Source organism: Danio aesculapii, chromosome 21 (genome assembly GCF_903798145.1).
Source record: "Danio aesculapii chromosome 21, fDanAes4.1, whole genome shotgun sequence".
Taxonomy (NCBI): Eukaryota; Metazoa; Chordata; class Actinopteri; order Cypriniformes; family Danionidae; genus Danio; species Danio aesculapii.
In genome coordinates, this window is record NC_079455.1 from 18866975 (window position 1) to 18886356 (window position 19382).

Consider the following 19382-nt stretch of genomic DNA (forward strand, 5'->3'; position numbering starts at 1 on the left):
TCCGCCTTGGATGGACCTTCTGCTACTTTCCTGCAAGACCAGTTTTTTAATTCCTCATCTTCATGTCGGGCAGCAGCTCTATATCATCTTAAGGTTCCATGGTGTAATGGATAGCACTCTTCATCCAGCGATCTAAGTTCAAATCTAGGTGGGACCTGTTTTTGTTTTGCCAGCACCGCACAAAAAAGCTAAAATAGCATTCTATTCCCTTGAAGGCCAGAGAATAACAGTTACTATGGGTTTTCTAGGACCCGCAAGTCCAGCTGCTTCACCCTTAAGTCCACCTGCTTCCATTTGACCAAAACGCTATCTTTCTCCCAGGTGGTCACATCGCTTCTGGTGATGATTCCTATGGCCTAATCGACAGCACTCTGCTATATATTTAGTGCTTTGATTTCCCACTGCGGACGCGCCATCGAATAAAAGAAAACTGTGACTTGATAGGGCTTCTGAAGGATTGCAATGATTAGTACTACACAGAACCGGCAAAGCTGACGTAAGGAAATTCGCTCTAAACCCTCCAGGTGCAACCAGCTTTGCAATAAAAGCCACTGTGAAAGGCATGAAAACACAAGTGGAGAATGGGGGCATCGATCCCGCTACCTCTCGCATGCTAAGCGAGCGCTCTACCATTTGAGCTAATTCCCCTTTTCACAATCCAAATTGAACATTTTAGACGTGGTCAAAAAAGAAAAAATAAGATCACATCTGTTCTGTGGTGGCTTCTTTGCCCTGCCTGACATTTAGTCGTCAAATTGCCTAGAATAGCGTGCTTTTCTTTTGAAGGCCCTACCTAGTAATGCTCCAGTAAATGTGTGAGGAGCCCTGCATGCCGAATGACGAGTTACTCAGAAATCAATGCACATTGGCTCCGCCTTGGATGGACCTTCTGCTACTTTACTGCAAGACCAGTTTTTTAATTCCTCATCTTCATGTCGGGCAGCAGCTCTATATCATCTTAAGGTTCCATGGTGTAATGGATAGCACTCTTCATCCAGCGATCTAAGTTCAAATCTAGGTGGGACCTGTTTTTGTTTTGCCAGCACCGCACAAAAAAGCTAAAATAGCATTCTATTCCCTTGAAGGCCAGAGAATAACAGTTACTATGGGTTTTCTAGGACCCGCAAGTCCAGCTGCTTCACCCTCAAGTCCACCTGCTTCCATTTGACCAAAACGCTAGTCTTTCTCCCAGGTGGTCACATCGCTTCTGGTGATGATTCCTATGGCCTAATCGACAGCACTCTGCTATATATTTAGTGCTTTGATTTCCCACTGCGGACGCGCCATCGAATAAAAGAAAACTGTGACTTGATAGGGCTTCTGAAGGATTGCAATGATTAGTACTACACAGAACCGGCAAAGCTGACGTAAGGAAATTCGCTCTAAACCCTCCAGGTGCAACCAGCTTTGCAATAAAAACCACTGTGAAAGGCATGAAAACACAAGTGGAGAATGCGGGCATCGATCCCGCTACCTCTCGCATGCAAAGCGAGCGCTCTACCATTTGAGCTAATTCCCCTTTTCACAATCCAAATTGAACATTTTAGACGTGGTCAAAAAAGAAAAATCAAGATCACATCTGTTCTGTGGTGGCTTTATTGCCCTGCCTGCCAGTTAGTCATCAAATTGCCTAGAATAGAGTGCTTTTCTTTTGAAGGTCCTACCTAGTAATGCTCCAGTAAATGTGTGAGGAGCCCTGCATGCCGAATGACGAGTTACTCAGAAATCAATGCACATTGGCTCCACCTTGGATGGACCTTCTGCTACTTTCCTGCAAGGCCAGTTTTTTAATTCATCATCTTCATGTCGGGCAGCAGCTCTGCATCATCTTGAGGTTTCATGGTGTAATGGTTAGCACTCTGGACACTGAATCCAGCGATCTAAGTTCAAATCTAGATGGGACCTGTTTTTTTTTTTGCCAGCACCGCACAAAAAAAGCTAAAATAGCATCCTGTTCCCTTGAAGGCCATAGAATGACACTAACTCTGGGTTTAGCTCAGTTGGTTAGAGCGTGGTGCTAATAACGCCAAGGTCGCGGGTTTGATCCCCGTACTGGCCCAATTTTTACTCTCAGATGCACTTAAGGGCTCAGCTTGTTCTCACAGACATCCCTGCTGCAGGAAAGCTGTGTTGTGGCAGCCAAAATAGCTCAGTTGGGAGAGCGTTAGACTGAAGATCTAAAGGTCCCTGGTTCGATCCCGGGTTTCGGCAAAGCAATGTTGTTGTTCTGTTTTGGGCATGAATGAAAGTCACCCAAAAAGCCTAGCTGCTTCACCCTTAAGTCCACCTGCTTCCATTTGACCAAAACGCTGTCTTCCTCCCAGGTGGTCACATCGCTTCTGGTGATGATTCCAATGGCCTAATCGACAGCACTCTGCTATATATTTAGTGCTTTGATTTCTCACTGCGGATGCGCCATCGAATAAAAGAAAACTGTGACTTGATAGGGCTTCTGACGGATTGCAATTATTAGTACTACACAGAACTGGCAAAGTTGACGTAAGGAGTTTCGCTCTAAACCCTCAAGGTGCAACCAGCTTTGCAATAAATGCCAGTGTGAAAGGCATGAAAACAGAAGTGGATAATGCGGGCATCGATCCAGCTACCTCTCTCATGCATGCTAAGCGAGTGTCCTACAGTTTAAGCTATTTCCCATTTTCACAATCAAAATTGAACATTTTAGACGTGGTCAAAAAAGAAAAAATAAGATCACATCTGTTCTGTGCTGGCTTCTTTGCCCTGCCTGCCAGTTAGTCGTCAAATTGCCTAGAATAGCGTGCTTTTCTTTTGAAGGTCCTACCTAGTAATTCTCCAGTAAATGTGTGAGGAGCCCTGCATGCCGAATGACGAGTTACTCAGAAATCAATGCACATTGGCTCCGCCTTGGATGGACCTTCTGCTACTTTCCTGCAAGACCAGTTTTTTAATTCCTCATCTTCATGTCTGGCAGCAGCTCTATATCATCTTAAGGTTCCATGGTGTAATGGATAGCACTCTGCATCCAGCGATCTAAGTTCAAATCTAGGTGGGACCTGTTTTTGTTTTGGCAGCACCGCACAAAAAAGCTAAAATAGCATTCTATTCTCTTGAAGGCCAGAGAATAACAGTTACTATGGGTTTTCTAGGACCCACAGTCCAGCTGCTTCACCCTCAAGTCCACCTGCTTCCATTTGACCAAAACGCTATCTTTCTCCCAGGTGGTCACATCGCTTCTGGTGATGATTCCTATGGCCTAATCGACAGCACTCTGCTATATATTTAGTGCTTTGATTTCCCACTGCGGACGCGCCATCGAATAAAAGAAAACTGTGACTTGATAGGGCTTCTGAAGGATTGCAATGATTAGTACTACACAGAACCGGCAAAGCTGACGTAAGGAAATTCGCTCTAAACCCTCCAGGTGCAACCAGCTTTGCAATAAAAGCCACTGTGAAAGGCATGAAAACACAAGTGGAGAATGCGGGCATCGATCCCGCTACCTCTCGCATGCTAAGCGAGCGCTCTACCATTTGAGCTAATTCCCCTTTTCACAATCCAAATTGAACATTTTAGACGTGGTCAAAAAAGAAAAATCAAGATCACATCTGTTCTGTGGTGGCTTTATTGCCCTGCCTGCCAGTTAGTCATCAAATTGCCTAGAATAGAGTGCTTTTCTTTTGAAGGTCCTACCTAGTAATGCTCCAGTAAATGTGTGAGGAGCCCTGCATGCCGAATGACGAGTTACTCAGAAATCAATGCACATTGGCTCCACCTTGGATGGACCTTCTGCTACTTTCCTGCAAGGCCAGTTTTTTAATTCATCTATGTCATCTTAAGGTTCCATGGTGTAATGGTTAGCACTCTGGACTCTGAATCCAGTGATCCGAGTTCAACTCTCGGTGGGACCTGTTTTTATTTTGCCAGCACCGCACAAAAAAAGTTAAAATAGCATCCTGTTCCCTTGAAGGCCAAAGAATAACAGTTACTATGGGTTTTCTAGGACCCTCAAGTCCAGCTGCTTCACCCTCAAGTCCACCTGCTTCCATTTGACCAAAACGCTATCTTTCTCCCAGGTGGTCACAGGTGATGATTCCTATGGCCTAATCGACAGCACTCTGCTATATATTTAGTGCTTTGATTTCCCACTGCGGACGCGCCATCGAATAAAAGAAAACTGTGACTTGATAGGGCTTCTGAAGGATTGCAATGATTAGTACTACACAGAACCGGCAAAGCTGACGTAAGGAAATTCGCTCTAAACCCTCCAGGTGCAACCAGCTTTGCAATAAAAGCCAGATGTGAAAGGCATGAAAACACAAGTGGAGAATGCAGGGCATCGATCCCGCTACCTCTCGCATGCTAAGCGAGCGCTCTACCATTTGAGCTAATTCCCCTTTTCACAATCCAAATTGAACATTTTAGACGTGGTCAAAAAAGAAAAAATAATATCACATCTGTTCTGTGGTGGCTTCTTTGCCCTGCCTGCCAGTTAGTCAGTCAAATTGCCTAGAATAGCGTGCTTTTCTTTTGAAGGCCCTACCTAGTAATGCTCCAGTAAATGTGTGAGGAGCCCTGCATGCCGAATGACGAGTTACTCAGAAATCAATGCACATTGGCTCCGCCTTGGATGGACCTTCTGCTACTTTAATGCAAGACCAGTTTTTTAATTCCTCATCTTCATGTCGGGCAGCAGCTCTATATCATCTTAAGGTTCCATGGTGTAATGGATAGCACTCTTCATCCAGCGATCTAAGTTCAAATCTAGGTGGGACCTGTTTTTGTTTTGCCAGCACCGCACAAAAAAGCTAAAATAGCATTCTATTCCCTTGAAGGCCAGAGAATAACAGTTACTATGGGTTTTCTAGGACCCGCAAGTCCAGCTGCTTCACCCTCAAGTCCACCTGCTTCCATTTGACCAAAACGCTGTCTTTCTCCCAGGTGGTCACATCGCTTCTGGTGATGATTCCTATGGCCTAATCGACAGCACTCTGCTATATATTTAGTGCTTTGATTTCCCACTGCGGACGCGCCATCGAATAAAAGAAAACTGTGACTTGATAGGGCTTCTGAAGGATTGCAATAATTAGTACTACACAGAACCGGCAAACTGACGTAAGGAAATTCGCTCTAAACCCTCCAGGTGCAACCGGCTTTGCAATAAAAGCCACTGTGAAAGGCATGAAAACAGAAGTGGAGAATGCGGGCATCGATCCCGCTACCTCTCGCAAGCTAAGCGAGCGCTCTACCATTTGAGCTAATTCCCCTTTTCACAATCCAAATTGAACATTTTAGACGTGGTCAAAAAAGAAAAAATAAGATCACATCTGTTCTGTGGTGGCTTCTTTGCCCTGCCTGACATTTAGTCGTCAAATTGCCTAGAATAGCGTGCTTTTCTTTTGAAGGCCCTACCTAGTAATGCTCCAGTAAATGTGTGAGGAGCCCTGCATGCCGAATGACGAGTTACTCAGAAATCAATGCACATTGGCTCCGCCTTGGATGGACCTTCTGCTACTTTCCTGCAAGACCAGTTTTTTAATTCCTCATCTTCATGTCGGGCAGCAGCTCTATATCATCTTAAGGTTCCATGGTGTAATGGATAGCACTCTGCATCCAGCGATCTAAGTTCAAATCTAGGTGGGACCTGTTTTTGTTTTGCCAGCACCGCACAAAAAAGCTAAAATAGCATTCTATTCCCTTGAAGGCCAGAGAATAACAGTTACTATGGGTTTTCTAGGACCCACAGTCCAGCTGCTTCACCCTCAAGTCCACCTGCTTCCATTTGACCAAAACGCTATCCCAGGTGGTCACATCGCTTCTGGTGATGATTTCTATGGCCTAATCGACAGCACTCTGCTATATATTTAGTGCTTTGATTTCCCACTGCGGACGCGCCATCGAATAAAAGAAAACTGTGACTTGATAGGGCTTCTGAAGGATTGCAATAATTAGTACTACACAGAACCGGCAAACTGACGTAAGGAAATTCGCTCTAAACCCTCCAGGTGCAACCAGCTTTGCAATAAGAGCCACTGTGAAAGGCATGAAACACAAGTGGAGAATGCGGGCATCGATCCCGCTACCTCTCGCATGCTAAGCGAGCGCTCTACCATTTGAGCTAATTCCCCTTTTAACAAACCAAATTGAACATTTTAGACGTGGTCAAAAAAAGAAAAAAATAAGATCACATCTGTTCTGTGGTGGCTTCTTTGCCCTGCCTGACATTTAGTCGTCAAATTGCCTAGAATAGCGTGCTTTTCTTTTGAAGGTCCCTACCTAGTAATGCTCCAGTAAATGTGTGAGGAGCCCTGCATGCCGAATGACGAGATCTTGTTTAATACCGCCCCTTTTCGCAGCGCCGCACGACAGAATTTCGCACACACAAAGCCCAGTGTGACCGTAGCTTTACTCAGAAATCAATGCACATTGGCTCCACCTTGGATGGACCTTCTGCTACTTTCCTACAAGGCCAGTTTTTTAATTTATCATCTTCATGTCGGGCAGCAGCTCTATGTCATCTTAAGGTTCCGTGGTGTAATGGTTAGCACTCTGGACTCTGAATCCAATGATCCGAGTTCAAATATCGGTGGGACCTGTTTTTATTTTGCCAGCACCGCACAAAAAAAGTTAAAATAGCATCCTGTTCCCTTGAAGGCCAAAGAATAACAGTTACTATGGGTTTTCTAGGACCCTCAAGTCCAGCTGCTTCACCCTCAAGTCCACCTGCTTCCATTTGACCAAATCGCTATCTTTCTCCCAGGTGGTCACAGGTGATGATTCCTATGGCCTAATCGACAGCACTCTGCTATATATTTAGTGCTTTGATTTCCCACTGCGGATGCGCCATCGAATAAAAGAAAACTGTGACTTGATAGGGCTTCTGAAGGATTGCAATGATTAGTACTACACAGAACCGGCAAAGCTGACGTAAGGAAATTTCGCTCTAAACCCTCCAGGTGTAACCAGCTTTGCAATAAAAGCCACTGTGAAAGGCATGAAAACACAAGCGGAGAAGGCGGGCATCGATTCGCTACCTCTCGCATGCTAAGCGAGCGCTCTACCATTTGAGCTAATTCCCCTTTTCACAATACAAATTGAACATTGTAGACTGGGTCAAAAAAGAAAAAACAAGATCACATCTGTTCTGTGGTGGCTTCTTTGCCCTGCCTGCCAGTTAGTCATCAAATTGCTTAGAATAGAGTGCTTTTCTTTTGAAGGTCCTACCTAGTAATGCTCCAGTAAATGTGTGAGGAGCCCTGCATGCCGAATGACGAGTTACTCAGAAATCAATGCACATTGGCTCCACCTTGGATGGACCTTCTGCTACTTTTCTGCAAGGCCAGTTTTTTAATTCATCATCTTCATGTAGGGCAGCAGCTCTATGTCATCTTAAGGTTCCATGGTGTAATGGTTAGCACTCTGGACTCTGAATCCAGTGATCCGAGTTCAAATCTCGGTGGGACCTGTTTTTATTTTGCCAGCACCGCACAAAAAAAGTTAAAATAGCATCCTGTTCCCTTGAAGGCCAAAGAATAACAGTTACTATGGGTTTTCTAGGACCCTCAAGTCCAGCTGCTTCACCCTCAAGTCCACCTGCTTCCATTTGACCAAAACGCTATCTTTCTCCCAGGTGGTCGCAGGTGATGATTCCTATGGCCTAATCGACAGCACTCTGCTATATATTTAGTGCTTTGATTTCCCACTGCGGACGCGCCATCGAATAAAAGAAAACTGTGACTTGATAGGGCTCTGAATGATTGCAATAATTAGTACTACACAGAACCGGCAAACTGACGTAAGGAAATTCGCTTTAAACCCTCCAGGTGCAACCAGCTTTGCAATAAGAGCCACTGTGAAAGGCATGAAAACACAAGTGGAGAATGCGGGCATCGATCCCTCTACCTCTCGCATGCTAAGCGATCGCTCTACCATTTGAGCTAATTCCCCTTTTCACAATACAAATTGAACATTTTAGACGGGGTCAAAAAAGAAAAAACAAGATCACATCTGTTCTGTGGTGGCTTCTTTGCCCTGCCTGCCAGTTAGTCATCAAATTGCCTAAAATAGAGTGCTTTTCTTTTGAAGGTCCTACCTAGTAATGCTCCAGTAAATGTGTGAGGAGCCCTGCATGCCGAATGACGAGTTACTCAGAAATCAATGCACATTGGCTCCGCCTTGGATGGACCTTCTGCTACTTTCCTGCAAGGCCAGTTTTTTAATTCCTCATCTTCATGTCGGGCAGCAGCTCTATGTCATCTTAAGGTTCCATGGTGTAATGGTTAGCACTCTGGACTCTGAATCCAGTGATCCGAGTTCAAATCTCGGTGGGACCTGTTTTTATTTTGCCAGCACCGCACAAAAAAAGTTAAAATAGCATCCTGTTCCCTTGAAGGCCAAAGAATAACTTACTATGGGTTTTCTAGGACCCGCAAGTCCAGCTGCTTCACCCTCAAGTCCACCTGCTTCCATTTGACCAAAACGCTATCTTTCTCCCAGGTGGTCACATCGCTTCTGGTGATGATTCCTATGGCCTAATCGACAGCACTCTGCTATATATTTAGTGCTTTGATTTCCTGTTTTTATTTTGCCAGCACCGCACAAAAAAAGTTAAAATAGCATCCTGTTCCCTTGAAGGCCAAAGAATAACAGTTACTATGGGTTTTCTAGGACCCTCAAGTCCAGCTGCTTCACCCTCAAGTCCACCTGCTTCCATTTGACCAAAACGCTATCTTTCTCCCAGGTGGTCACAGGTGATGATTCCTATGGCCTAATCGACAGCACTCTGCTATATATTTAGTGCTTTGATTTCCCACTGCGGACGCGCCATCGAATAAAAGAAAACTGTGACTTGATAGGGCTTCTGAAGGATTGCAATAATTAGTACTACACAGAACCGGCAAACTGACGTAAGGAAATTCGCTCTAAACCCTCCAGGTGCAACCAGCTTTGCAATAAGAGCCACTGTGAAAGGCACGAAAACACAAGTGGAGAATGCGGGCATCGATCCCGCTACCTCTCGCATGCTAAGCGAGCGCTCTACCATTTGAGCTAATTCCCCTTTTCACAATACAAATTGAACATTTTAGACGGGGTCAAAAAAGAAAAAACAAGATCACATCTGTTCTGTGGTGGCTTCTTTGCCCTGCCTGCCAGTTAGTCATCAAATTGCCTAGAATAGAGTGCTTTTCTTTTGAAGGTCCTACCTAGTAATGCTCCAGTAAATGTTTGAGGAGCCCTGCATGCCGAATGACGAGTTACTCAGAAATCAATGCACATTGACTCCGCCTTGGATGGACCTTCTGCTACTTTCCTGCAAGGCCAGTTTTTTAATTCATCATCTTCATGTCGGACAGCAGCTCTATGTCATCTTAAGGTTCCATGGTGTAATGGTTAGCACTCTGGACTCTGAATCCAATGATCCGAGTTCAAATCTCGGTGGGACCTGTTTTTATTTTGCCAGCACCGCACAAAAAAAGTTAAAATAGCATCCTGTTCCCTTGAAGGCCAAAGAATAACAGTTACTATGGGTTTTCTAGGACCCGCAAGTCCAGCTGCTTCACCCTCAAGTCCACCTGCTTCCATTTGACCAAAACGCTATCTTTCTCCCAGGTGGTCACAGGTGATGATTCCTATGGCCTAATCGACAGCACTCTGCTATATATTTAGTGCTTTGATTTCCCACTGCGGACGCGCCATCGAATAAAAGAAAACTGTGACTTGATAGGGCTTCTGAAGGATTGCAATAATTAGTACTACACAGAACCGGCAAACTGACGTAAGGAAATTCGCTCTAAACCCTCCAGGTGCAACCAGCTTTGCAATAAAGAGCCACTGTGAAAGGCACGAAAACACAAGTGGAGAATGCGGGTATCGATCCCGCTACCTCTCGCATGCTAAGCGAGCGCTCTACCATTTGAGCTAATTCCCCTTTTCACAATACAAATTGAACATTTTAGACGGGGTCAAAAAAGAAAAAACAAGATCACATCTGTTCTGTGGTGGCTTCTTTGCCCTGCCTGCCAGTTAGTCATCAAATTGCTTAGAATAGAGTGCTTTTCTTTTGAAGGTCCTACCTAGTAATGCTCCAGTAAATGTGTGAGGAGCCCTGCATGCCGAATGACGAGTTACTCAGAAATCAATGCACATTGGCTCCGCCTTGGATGGACCTTCTGCTACTTTCCTGCAAGGCCAGTTTTTTAATTCCTCATCTTCATGTCGGGCAGCAGCTCTATGTCATCTTAAGGTTCCATGGTGTAATGGTTAGCACTCTGGACTCTGAATCCAGTGATCCGAGTTCAAATCTCGGTGGGACCTGTTTTTATTTTGCCAGCACCGCACAAAAAAAGTTAAAATAGCATCCTGTTCCCTTGAAGGCCAAAGAATAACTTACTATGGGTTTTCTAGGACCCGCAAGTCCAGCTGCTTCACCCTCAAGTCCACCTGCTTCCATTTGACCGAAACGCTATCTTTCTCCCAGGTGGTCACATCACTTCTGGTGATGATTCCTATGGCCTAATCGACAGCACTCTGCTATATATTTAGTGCTTTGATTTCCCACTGCGGACGCGCCATCGAATAAAAGAAAACTGTGACTTGATAGGGCTTCTGAAGGATTGCAATGATTAGTACTACACAGAACCGGCAAAGCTGACGTAAGGAAATTCGCTCTAAACCCTCAAGGTGCAACCAGTTTTGCAATAAAAGCCACTGTGAAAGGCATGAAAACACAAGTGGAGAATGCGGGCATCGATCCCTCTACCTCTCGCATGCTAAGCGAGCGCTCTACCATTTGAGCTAATTCCCCTTTTCACAATCCAAATTGAACATTTTAGACGTGGTCAAAAAAGAAAAAATAAGATCACATCTGTTCTGTGGTGGCTTCTTTGCCCTGCCTGACATTTAGTCGTCAAATTGCCTAGAATAGCGTGCTTTTCTTTTGAAGGCCCTACCTAGTAATGCTCCAGTAAATGTGTGAGGAGCCCTGCATGCCGAATGACGAGTTACTCAGAAATCAATGCACATTGGCTCCGCCTTGGATGGACCTTCTGCTACTTTCCTGCAAGACCAGTTTTTTAATTCCTCATCTTCATGTCTGGCAGCAGCTCTATATCATCTTAAGGTTCCATGGTGTAATGGATAGCACTCTGCATCCAGCGATCTAAGTTCAAATCTAGGTGGGACCTGTTTTTGTTTTGCCAGCACCGCACAAAAAAGCTAAAATAGCATTCTATTCCCTTGAAGGCCAGAGAATAACAGTTACTATGGGTTTTCTAGGACCCACAGTCCAGCTGCTTCACCCTCAAGTCCACCTGCTTCCATTTGACCAAAACGCTATCTTTCTCCCAGGTGGTCACATCGCTTCTGGTGATGATTCCTATGGCCTAATCGACAGCACTCTGCTATATATTTAGTGCTTTGATTTCCCACTGCGGATGCGCCATCGAATAAAAGAAAACTGTGACTTGATAGGGCTTCTGAAGGATTGCAATGATTAGTACTACACAGAACCGGCAAACTGACGTAAGGAAATTCGCTCTAAACCCTCCAGGTGCAACCGGCTTTGCAATAAAAGCCACTGTGAAAGGCATGAAAACACAAGTGGAGAATGCGGGCATCGATCCCGCTACCTCTCGCATGCTAAGCGAGCGCTCTACCATTTGAGCTAATTCCCCTTTTCACAATCCAAATTGAACATTGTAGACTGGGTCAAAAAAGAAAAAACAAGATCACATCTGTTCTGTGGTGGCTTCTTTGCCCTGCCTGCCAGTTAGTCATCAAATTGCTTAGAATAGAGTGCTTTTCTTTTGAAGGTCCTACCTAGTAATGCTCCAGTAAATGTGTGAGGAGCCCTGCATGCCGAATGACGAGTTACTCAGAAATCAATGCACATTGGCTCCACCTTGGATGGACCTTCTGCTACTTTCCTGCAAGGCCAGTTTTTTAATTCATCATCTTCATGTCGGGCAGCAGCTCTATGTCATCTTAAGGTTCCATGGTGTAATGGTTAGCACTCTGGACTCTGAATCCAGTGATCCGAGTTCAAATCTCAGTGGGACCTGTTTTTATTTTGCCAGCACCGCACAAAAAAAGTTAAAATAGCATCCTGTTCCCTTGAAGGCCAAAGAATAACAGTTACTATGGGTTTTCTAGGACCCTCAAGTCCAGCTGCTTCACCCTCAAGTCCACCTGCTTCCATTTGACCAAAACGCTATCTTTCTCCCAGGTGGTCACAGGTGATGATTCCTATGGCCTAATCGACAGCACTCTGCTATATATTTAGTGCTTTGATTTCCCACTGCGGACGCGCCATCGAATAAAAGAAAACTGTGACTTGATAGGGCTTCTGAAGGATTGCAATAATTAGTACTACACAGAACCGGCAAACTGACGTAAGGAAATTCGCTCTAAACCCTCCAGGTGCAACCAGCTTTGCAATAAGAGCCACTGTGAAAGGCACGAAAACACAAGTGGAGAATGCGGGCATCGATCCCGCTACCTCTCGCATGCTAAGCGAGCGCTCTACCATTTGAGCTAATTCCCCTTTTCACAATACAAATTGAACATTTTAGACGGGGTCAAAAAAGAAAAAACAAGATCACATCTGTTCTGTGGTGGCTTCTTTGCCCTGCCTGCCAGTTAGTCATCAAATTGCCTAGAATAGAGTGCTTTTCTTTTGAAGGTCCTACCTAGTAATGCTCCAGTAAATGTGTGAGGAGCCCTGCATGCCGAATGACGAGTTACTCAGAAATCAATGCACATTGGCTCCGCCTTGGATGGACCTTCTGCTACTTTCCTGCAAGGCCAGTTTTTTAATTCCTCATCTTCATGTCTGGCAGCAGCTCTATATCATCTTAAGGTTCCATGGTGTAATGGATAGCACTCTGCATCCAGCGATCTAAGTTCAAATCTAGGTGGGACCTGTTTTTGTTTTGCCAGCACCGCACAAAAAAGCTAAAATAGCATTCTATTCCCTTGAAGGCCAGAGAATAACAGTTACTATGGGTTTTCTAGGACCCGCAAGTCCAGCTGCTTCACCCTTAAGTCCACCTGCTTCCATTTGACCAAAACGCTATCTTTCTCCCAGGTGGTCACATCGCTTCTGGTGATGATTCCTATGGCCTAATCGACAGCACTCTGCTATATATTTAGTGCTTTGATTTCCCACTGCGGACGCGCCATCGAATAAAAGAAAACTGTGACTTGATAGGGCTTCTGAAGGATTGCAATGATTAGTACTACACAGAACCGGCAAAGCTGACGTAAGGAAATTCGCTCTAAACCCTCCAGGTGCAACCAGCTTTGCAATAAAAGCCACTGTGAAAGGCATGAAAACACAAGTGGAGAATGCGGGCATCGATCCCTCTACCTCTCGCATGCTAAGCGAGCGCTCTACCATTTGAGCTAATTCCCCTTTTCACAATACAAATTGAACATTGTAGACTGGGTCAAAAAAGAAAAAACAAGATCACATCTGTTCTGTGGTGGCTTCTTTGCCCTGCCTGCCAGTTAGTCATCAAATTGCTTAGAATAGAGTGCTTTTCTTTTGAAGGTCCTACCTAGTAATGCTCCAGTAAATGTGTGAGGAGCCCTGCATGCCGAATGACGAGTTACTCAGAAATCAATGCACATTGGCTCCACCTTGGATGGACCTTCTGCTACTTTCCTGCAAGGCCAGTTTTTTAATTCATCATCTTCATGTCGGGCAGCAGCTCTATGTCATCTTAAGGTTCCATGGTGTAATGGTTAGCACTCTGGACTCTGAATCCAGTGATCCGAGTTCAAATCTCGGTGGGACCTGTTTTTATTTTGCCAGCACCGCACAAAAAAAGTTAAAATAGCATCCTGTTCCCTTGAAGGCCAAAGAATAACAGTTACTATGGGTTTTCTAGGACCCTCAAGTCCAGCTGCTTCACCCTCAAGTCCACCTGCTTCCATTTGACCAAAACGCTATCTTTCTCCCAGGTGGTCACATCGCTTCTGGTGATGATTCCTATGGCCTAATCGACAGCACTCTGCTATATATTTAGTGCTTTGATTTCCCACTGCGGACGCGCCATCGAATAAAAGAAAACTGTGACTTGATAGGGCTTCTGAAGGATTGCAATGATTAGTACTACACAGAACCGGCAAAGCTGACGTAAGGAAATTCGCTCTAAACCCTCAAGGTGCAACCAGTTTTGCAATAAAAGCCACTGTGAAAGGCATGAAAACACAAGTGGAGAATGCGGGCATCGATCCCGCTACCTCTCGCATGCTAAGCGAGCGCTCTACCATTTGAGCTAATTCCCCTTTTCACAATACAAATTGAACATTGTAGACTGGGTCAAAAAAGAAAAAACAAGATCACATCTGTTCTGTGGTGGCTTCTTTGCCCTGCCTGCCAGTTAGTCATCAAATTGCTTAGAATAGAGTGCTTTTCTTTTGAAGGTCCTACCTAGTAATGCTCCAGTAAATGTGTGAGGAGCCCTGCATGCCGAATGACGAGTTACTCAGAAATCAATGCACATTGGCTCCACCTTGGATGGACCTTCTGCTACTTTCCTGCAAGGCCAGTTTTTTAATTCATCATCTTCATGTCGGGCAGCAGCTCTATGTCATCTTAAGGTTCCATGGTGTAATGGTTAGCACTCTGGACTCTGAATCCAGTGATCCGAGTTCAAATCTCGGTGGGACCTGTTTTTATTTTGCCAGCACCGCACAAAAAAAGTTAAAATAGCATCCTGTTCCCTTGAAGGCCAAAGAATAACAGTTACTATGGGTTTTCTAGGACCCTCAAGTCCAGCTGCTTCACCCTCAAGTCCACCTGCTTCCATTTGACCAAAACGCTATCTTTCTCCCAGGTGGTCACATCGCTTCTGGTGATGATTCCTATGGCCTAATCGACAGCACTCTGCTATATATTTAGTGCTTTGATTTCCCACTGCGGACGCGCCATCGAATAAAAGAAAACTGTGACTTGATAGGGCTTCTGAAGGATTGCAATAATTAGTACTACACAGAACCGGCAAACTGACGTAAGGAAATTCGCTCTAAACCCTCCAGGTGCAACCAGCTTTGCAATAAGAGCCACTGTGAAAGGCACGAAAACACAAGTGGAGAATGCGGGTATCGATCCCGCTACCTCTCGCATGCTAAGCGAGCGCTCTACCATTTGAGCTAATTCCCCTTTTCACAATACAAATTGAACATTTTAGACGGGGTCAAAAAAGAAAAAACAAGATCACATCTGTTCTGTGGTGGCTTCTTTGCCCTGCCTGCCAGTTAGTCATCAAATTGCTTAGAATAGAGTGCTTTTCTTTTGAAGGTCCTACCTAGTAATGCTCCAGTAAATGTGTGAGGAGCCCTGCATGCCGAATGACGAGTTACTCAGAAATCAATGCACATTGACTCCGCCTTGGATGGACCTTCTGCTACTTTCCTGCAAGGCCAGTTTTTTAATTCATCATCTTCATGTCGGGCAGCAGCTCTATGTCATCTTAAGGTTCCATGGTGTAATGGTTAGCACTCTGGACTCTGAATCCAGTGATCCGAGTTCAAATCTCAGTGGGACCTGTTTTTATTTTGCCAGCACCGCACAAAAAAAGTTAAAATAGCATCCTGTTCCCTTGAAGGCCAAAGAATAACAGTTACTATGGGTTTTCTAGGACCCGCAAGTCCAGCTGCTTCACCCTCAAGTCCACCTGCTTCCATTTGACCAAAACGCTATCTTTCTCCCAGGTGGTCACATCGCTTCTGGTGATGATTCCTATGGCCTAATCGACAGCACTCTGCTATATATTTAGTGCTTTGATTTCCCACTGCGGACGCGCCATCGAATAAAAGAAAACTGTGACTTGATAGGGCTTCTGAAGGATTGCAATAATTAGTACTACACAGAACCGGCAAACTGACGTAAGGAAATTCGCTCTAAACCCTCCAGGTGCAACCAGCTTTGCAATAAGAGCCACTGTGAAAGGCATGAAAACACAAGTGGAGAATGCGGGCATCGATCCCGCTACCTCTCGCATGCTAAGCGAGCGCTCTACCATTTGAGCTAATTCCCCTTTTCACAATACAAATTGAACATTTTAGACTGGGTCAAAAAAGAAAAAACAAGATCACATCTGTTCTGTGGTGGCTTCTTTGCCCTGCCTGCCAGTTAGTCATCAAATTGCCTAGAATAGAGTGCTTTTCTTTTGAAGGTCCTACCTAGTAATGCTCCAGTAAATGTGTGAGGAGCCCTGCATGCCGAATGACGAGTTACTCAGAAATCAATGCACATTGGCTCCGCCTTGGATGGACCTTCTGCTACTTTCCTGCAAGGCCAGTTTTTTAATTCATCATCTTCATGTCGGGCAGCAGCTCTATGTCATCTTAAGGTTCCATGGTGTAATGGTTAGCACTCTGGACTCTGAATCCAGTGATCCGAGTTCAAATCTCAGTGGGACCTGTTTTTATTTTGCCAGCACCGCACAAAAAAAGTTAAAATAGCATCCTGTTCCCTTGAAGGCCAAAGAATAACTTACTATGGGTTTTCTAGGACCCGCAAGTCCAGCTGCTTCACCCTCAAGTCCACCTGCTTCCATTTGACCAAAACGCTATCTTTCTCCCAGGTGGTCACATCGCTTCTGGTGATGATTCCTATGGCCTAATCGACAGCACTCTGCTATATATTTAGTGCTTTGATTTCCTGTTTTTATTTTGCCAGCACCGCACAAAAAAAGTTAAAATAGCATCCTGTTCCCTTGAAGGCCAAAGAATAACAGTTACTATGGGTTTTCTAGGACCCTCAAGTCCAGCTGCTTCACCCTCAAGTCCACCTGCTTCCATTTGACCAAAACGCTATCTTTCTCCCAGGTGGTCACAGGTGATGATTCCTATGGCCTAATCGACAGCACTCTGCTATATATTTAGTGCTTTGATTTCCCACTGCGGACGCGCCATCGAATAAAAGAAAACTGTGACTTGATAGGGCTTCTGAAGGATTGCAATAATTAGTACTACACAGAACCGGCAAACTGACGTAAGGAAATTCGCTCTAAACCCTCCAGGTGCAACCAGCTTTGCAATAAGAGCCACTGTGAAAGGCATGAAAACACAAGTGGAGAATGCGGGCATCGATCCCTCTACCTCTCGCATGCTAAGCGAGCGCTCTACCATTTGAGCTAATTCCCCTTTTCACAATACAAATTGAACATTTTAGACGGGGTCAAAAAAGAAAAAACAAGATCACATCTGTTCTGTGGTGGCTTCTTTGCCCTGCCTGCCAGTTAGTCATCAAATTGCCTAAAATAGAGTGCTTTTCTTTTGAAGGTCCTACCTAGTAATGCTCCAGTAAATGTGTGAGGAGCCCTGCATGCCGAATGACGAGTTACTCAGAAATCAATGCACATTGGGTCCACCTTGGATGGACCTTCTGCTACTTTCCTGCAAGGCCAGTTTTTTAATTCATCATCTTCATGTCGGGCAGCAGCTCTATGTCATCTTAAGGTTCCATGGTGTAATGGTTAGCACTCTGGACTCTGAATCCAGTGATCCGAGTTCAAATCTCGGTGGGACCTGTTTTTATTTTGCCAGCACCGCACAAAAAAAGTTAAAATAGCATCCTGTTCCCTTGAAGGCCAAAGAATAACTTACTATGGGTTTTCTAGGACCCGCAAGTCCAGCTGCTTCACCCTCAAGTCCACCTGCTTCCATTTGACCAAAACGCTATCTTTCTCCCAGGTGGTCACATCGCTTCTGGTGATGATTCCTATGGCCTAATCGACAGCACTCTGCTATATATTTAGTGCTTTGATTTCCTGTTTTTATTTTGCCAGCACCGCACAAAAAAAGTTAAAATAGCATCCTGTTCCCTTGAAGGCCAAAGAATAACAGTTACTATGGGTTTTCTAGGACCCTCAAGTCCAGCTGCTTCACCCTCAAGTCCACTTGCTTCCATTTGACCAAAACGCTATCTTTCTCCTAGGTGGTCACAGGTGATGATTCCTATGGCCTAATCGACAGCACTCTGCTATATATTTAGTGCTTTGATTTCCCACTGCGGACGCGCCATCGAATAAAAGAAAACTGTGACTTGATAGGGCTTCTGAAGGATTGCAATAATTAGTACTACACAGAACCGGCAAAGCTGACGTAAGGAAATTCGCTCTAAACCCTCCAGGTGCAACCAGCTTTGCAATAAGAGCCACTGTGAAAGGCATGAAAACACAAGTGGAGAATGCGGGCATCGATCCCTCTACCTCTCGCATGCTAAGCGAGCGCTCTACCATTTGAGCTAATTCCCCTTTTCACAATACAAATTGAACATTTTAGACGGGGTCAAAAAAGAAAAAACAAGATCACATCTGTTCTGTGGTGGCTTCTTTGCCCTGCCTGCCAGTTAGTCATCAAATTGCCTAAAATAGAGTGCTTTTCTTTTGAAGGTCCTACCTAGTAATGCTCCAGTAAATGTGTGAGGAGCCCTGCATGCCGAATGACGAGTTACTCAGAAATCAATGCACATTGGGTCCACCTTGGATGGACCTTCTGCTACTTTCCTGCAAGGCCAGTTTTTTAATTCATCATCTTCATGTCGGACAGCAGCTCTATGTCATCTTAAGGTTCCATGGTGTAATGGTTAGCACTCTGGACTCTGAATCCAGTGATCCGAGTTCAAATCTCGGTGGGACCTGTTTTTATTTTGCCAGCACCGCACAAAAAAAGTTAAAATAGCATCCTGTTCCCTTGAAGGCCAAAGAATAACTTACTATGGGTTTTCTAGGACCCGCAAGTCCAGCTGCTTCACCCTCAAGTCCACCTGCTTCCATTTGACCAAAACGCTATCTTTCTCCCAGGTGGTCACATCGCTTCTGGTGATGATTCCTATGGCCTAATCGACAGCACTCTGCTATATATTTAGTGCTTTGATTTCCTGTTTTTATTTTGCCAGCACCGCACAAAAAAAGTTAAAATAGCATCCTGTTCCCTTGAAGGCCAAAGAATAACAGTTACTATGGGTTTTCTAGGACCCTCAAGTCCAGCTGCTTCACCCTCAAGTCCACTTGCTTCCATTTGACCAAAACGCTATCTTTCTCCTAGGTGGTCACAGGTGATGATTCCTATGGCCTAATCGACAGCACTCTGCTATATATTTAGTGCTTTGATTTCCCACTGCGGACGCGCCATCGAATAAAAGAAAACTGTGACTTGATAGGGCTTCTGAAGGATTGCAATGATTAGTACTACACAGAACCGGCAAAGCTGACGTAAGGAAATTCGCTCTAAACCCTCCAGGTGCAACCAGCTTTGCAATAAAAGCCACTGTGAAAGGCATGAAAACACAAGTGGAGAATGCGGGCATCGATCCCGCTACCTCTCGCATGCTAAGCGAGCGCTCTACCATTTGAGCTAATTCCCCTTTTCACAATACAAATTGAATATTTTAG

At 44.8% G+C, this 19382-nt stretch overlaps 25 non-coding genes across 25 annotated transcripts; 14 read left to right on the forward strand and 11 right to left on the reverse strand.

Annotated features, from left to right (window-relative positions):
* Positions 1 to 1446: 1446 nt before the first annotated feature.
* On the reverse strand, positions 1447 to 1519 carry trnaa-ugc (transfer RNA alanine (anticodon UGC)). Its single transcript has one exon. It is a non-coding gene; the product is annotated as a tRNA-Ala (tRNA).
* Positions 1520 to 2138: 619 nt separating this feature from the next.
* Positions 2139 to 2211, forward strand: trnaf-gaa (transfer RNA phenylalanine (anticodon GAA)). The gene has a single exon. It is a non-coding gene; the product is annotated as a tRNA-Phe (tRNA).
* Positions 2212 to 3451: 1240 nt separating this feature from the next.
* Positions 3452 to 3524, reverse strand: trnaa-agc (transfer RNA alanine (anticodon AGC)). The gene has a single exon. It is a non-coding gene; the product is annotated as a tRNA-Ala (tRNA).
* A 291-nt stretch (positions 3525 to 3815) lies between these two features.
* On the forward strand, positions 3816 to 3887 carry trnaq-cug (transfer RNA glutamine (anticodon CUG)). The gene has a single exon. It is a non-coding gene; the product is annotated as a tRNA-Gln (tRNA).
* A 2144-nt stretch (positions 3888 to 6031) lies between these two features.
* trnaa-agc (transfer RNA alanine (anticodon AGC)) lies at positions 6032 to 6104 on the reverse strand. Its single transcript has one exon. It is a non-coding gene; the product is annotated as a tRNA-Ala (tRNA).
* Positions 6105 to 6499: 395 nt separating this feature from the next.
* trnaq-cug (transfer RNA glutamine (anticodon CUG)) lies at positions 6500 to 6571 on the forward strand. Its single transcript has one exon. It is a non-coding gene; the product is annotated as a tRNA-Gln (tRNA).
* A 798-nt stretch (positions 6572 to 7369) lies between these two features.
* On the forward strand, positions 7370 to 7441 carry trnaq-cug (transfer RNA glutamine (anticodon CUG)). Its single transcript has one exon. It is a non-coding gene; the product is annotated as a tRNA-Gln (tRNA).
* A 796-nt stretch (positions 7442 to 8237) lies between these two features.
* Positions 8238 to 8309, forward strand: trnaq-cug (transfer RNA glutamine (anticodon CUG)). The gene has a single exon. It is a non-coding gene; the product is annotated as a tRNA-Gln (tRNA).
* Positions 8310 to 8961: 652 nt separating this feature from the next.
* trnaa-agc (transfer RNA alanine (anticodon AGC)) lies at positions 8962 to 9034 on the reverse strand. The gene has a single exon. It is a non-coding gene; the product is annotated as a tRNA-Ala (tRNA).
* Positions 9035 to 9348: 314 nt separating this feature from the next.
* On the forward strand, positions 9349 to 9420 carry trnaq-cug (transfer RNA glutamine (anticodon CUG)). Its single transcript has one exon. It is a non-coding gene; the product is annotated as a tRNA-Gln (tRNA).
* A 411-nt stretch (positions 9421 to 9831) lies between these two features.
* On the reverse strand, positions 9832 to 9904 carry trnaa-agc (transfer RNA alanine (anticodon AGC)). Its single transcript has one exon. It is a non-coding gene; the product is annotated as a tRNA-Ala (tRNA).
* A 314-nt stretch (positions 9905 to 10218) lies between these two features.
* On the forward strand, positions 10219 to 10290 carry trnaq-cug (transfer RNA glutamine (anticodon CUG)). Its single transcript has one exon. It is a non-coding gene; the product is annotated as a tRNA-Gln (tRNA).
* A 1285-nt stretch (positions 10291 to 11575) lies between these two features.
* trnaa-agc (transfer RNA alanine (anticodon AGC)) lies at positions 11576 to 11648 on the reverse strand. Its single transcript has one exon. It is a non-coding gene; the product is annotated as a tRNA-Ala (tRNA).
* Positions 11649 to 11962: 314 nt separating this feature from the next.
* Positions 11963 to 12034, forward strand: trnaq-cug (transfer RNA glutamine (anticodon CUG)). The gene has a single exon. It is a non-coding gene; the product is annotated as a tRNA-Gln (tRNA).
* A 410-nt stretch (positions 12035 to 12444) lies between these two features.
* On the reverse strand, positions 12445 to 12517 carry trnaa-agc (transfer RNA alanine (anticodon AGC)). The gene has a single exon. It is a non-coding gene; the product is annotated as a tRNA-Ala (tRNA).
* Positions 12518 to 13701: 1184 nt separating this feature from the next.
* On the forward strand, positions 13702 to 13773 carry trnaq-cug (transfer RNA glutamine (anticodon CUG)). Its single transcript has one exon. It is a non-coding gene; the product is annotated as a tRNA-Gln (tRNA).
* Positions 13774 to 14192: 419 nt separating this feature from the next.
* On the reverse strand, positions 14193 to 14265 carry trnaa-agc (transfer RNA alanine (anticodon AGC)). The gene has a single exon. It is a non-coding gene; the product is annotated as a tRNA-Ala (tRNA).
* Positions 14266 to 14579: 314 nt separating this feature from the next.
* trnaq-cug (transfer RNA glutamine (anticodon CUG)) lies at positions 14580 to 14651 on the forward strand. The gene has a single exon. It is a non-coding gene; the product is annotated as a tRNA-Gln (tRNA).
* A 418-nt stretch (positions 14652 to 15069) lies between these two features.
* Positions 15070 to 15142, reverse strand: trnaa-agc (transfer RNA alanine (anticodon AGC)). The gene has a single exon. It is a non-coding gene; the product is annotated as a tRNA-Ala (tRNA).
* Positions 15143 to 15456: 314 nt separating this feature from the next.
* trnaq-cug (transfer RNA glutamine (anticodon CUG)) lies at positions 15457 to 15528 on the forward strand. Its single transcript has one exon. It is a non-coding gene; the product is annotated as a tRNA-Gln (tRNA).
* Positions 15529 to 15946: 418 nt separating this feature from the next.
* On the reverse strand, positions 15947 to 16019 carry trnaa-agc (transfer RNA alanine (anticodon AGC)). The gene has a single exon. It is a non-coding gene; the product is annotated as a tRNA-Ala (tRNA).
* A 314-nt stretch (positions 16020 to 16333) lies between these two features.
* Positions 16334 to 16405, forward strand: trnaq-cug (transfer RNA glutamine (anticodon CUG)). The gene has a single exon. It is a non-coding gene; the product is annotated as a tRNA-Gln (tRNA).
* A 1039-nt stretch (positions 16406 to 17444) lies between these two features.
* Positions 17445 to 17516, forward strand: trnaq-cug (transfer RNA glutamine (anticodon CUG)). Its single transcript has one exon. It is a non-coding gene; the product is annotated as a tRNA-Gln (tRNA).
* Positions 17517 to 18556: 1040 nt separating this feature from the next.
* Positions 18557 to 18628, forward strand: trnaq-cug (transfer RNA glutamine (anticodon CUG)). Its single transcript has one exon. It is a non-coding gene; the product is annotated as a tRNA-Gln (tRNA).
* A 653-nt stretch (positions 18629 to 19281) lies between these two features.
* On the reverse strand, positions 19282 to 19354 carry trnaa-agc (transfer RNA alanine (anticodon AGC)). Its single transcript has one exon. It is a non-coding gene; the product is annotated as a tRNA-Ala (tRNA).
* Between the last annotated feature and the right edge of the window lie 28 nt (positions 19355 to 19382).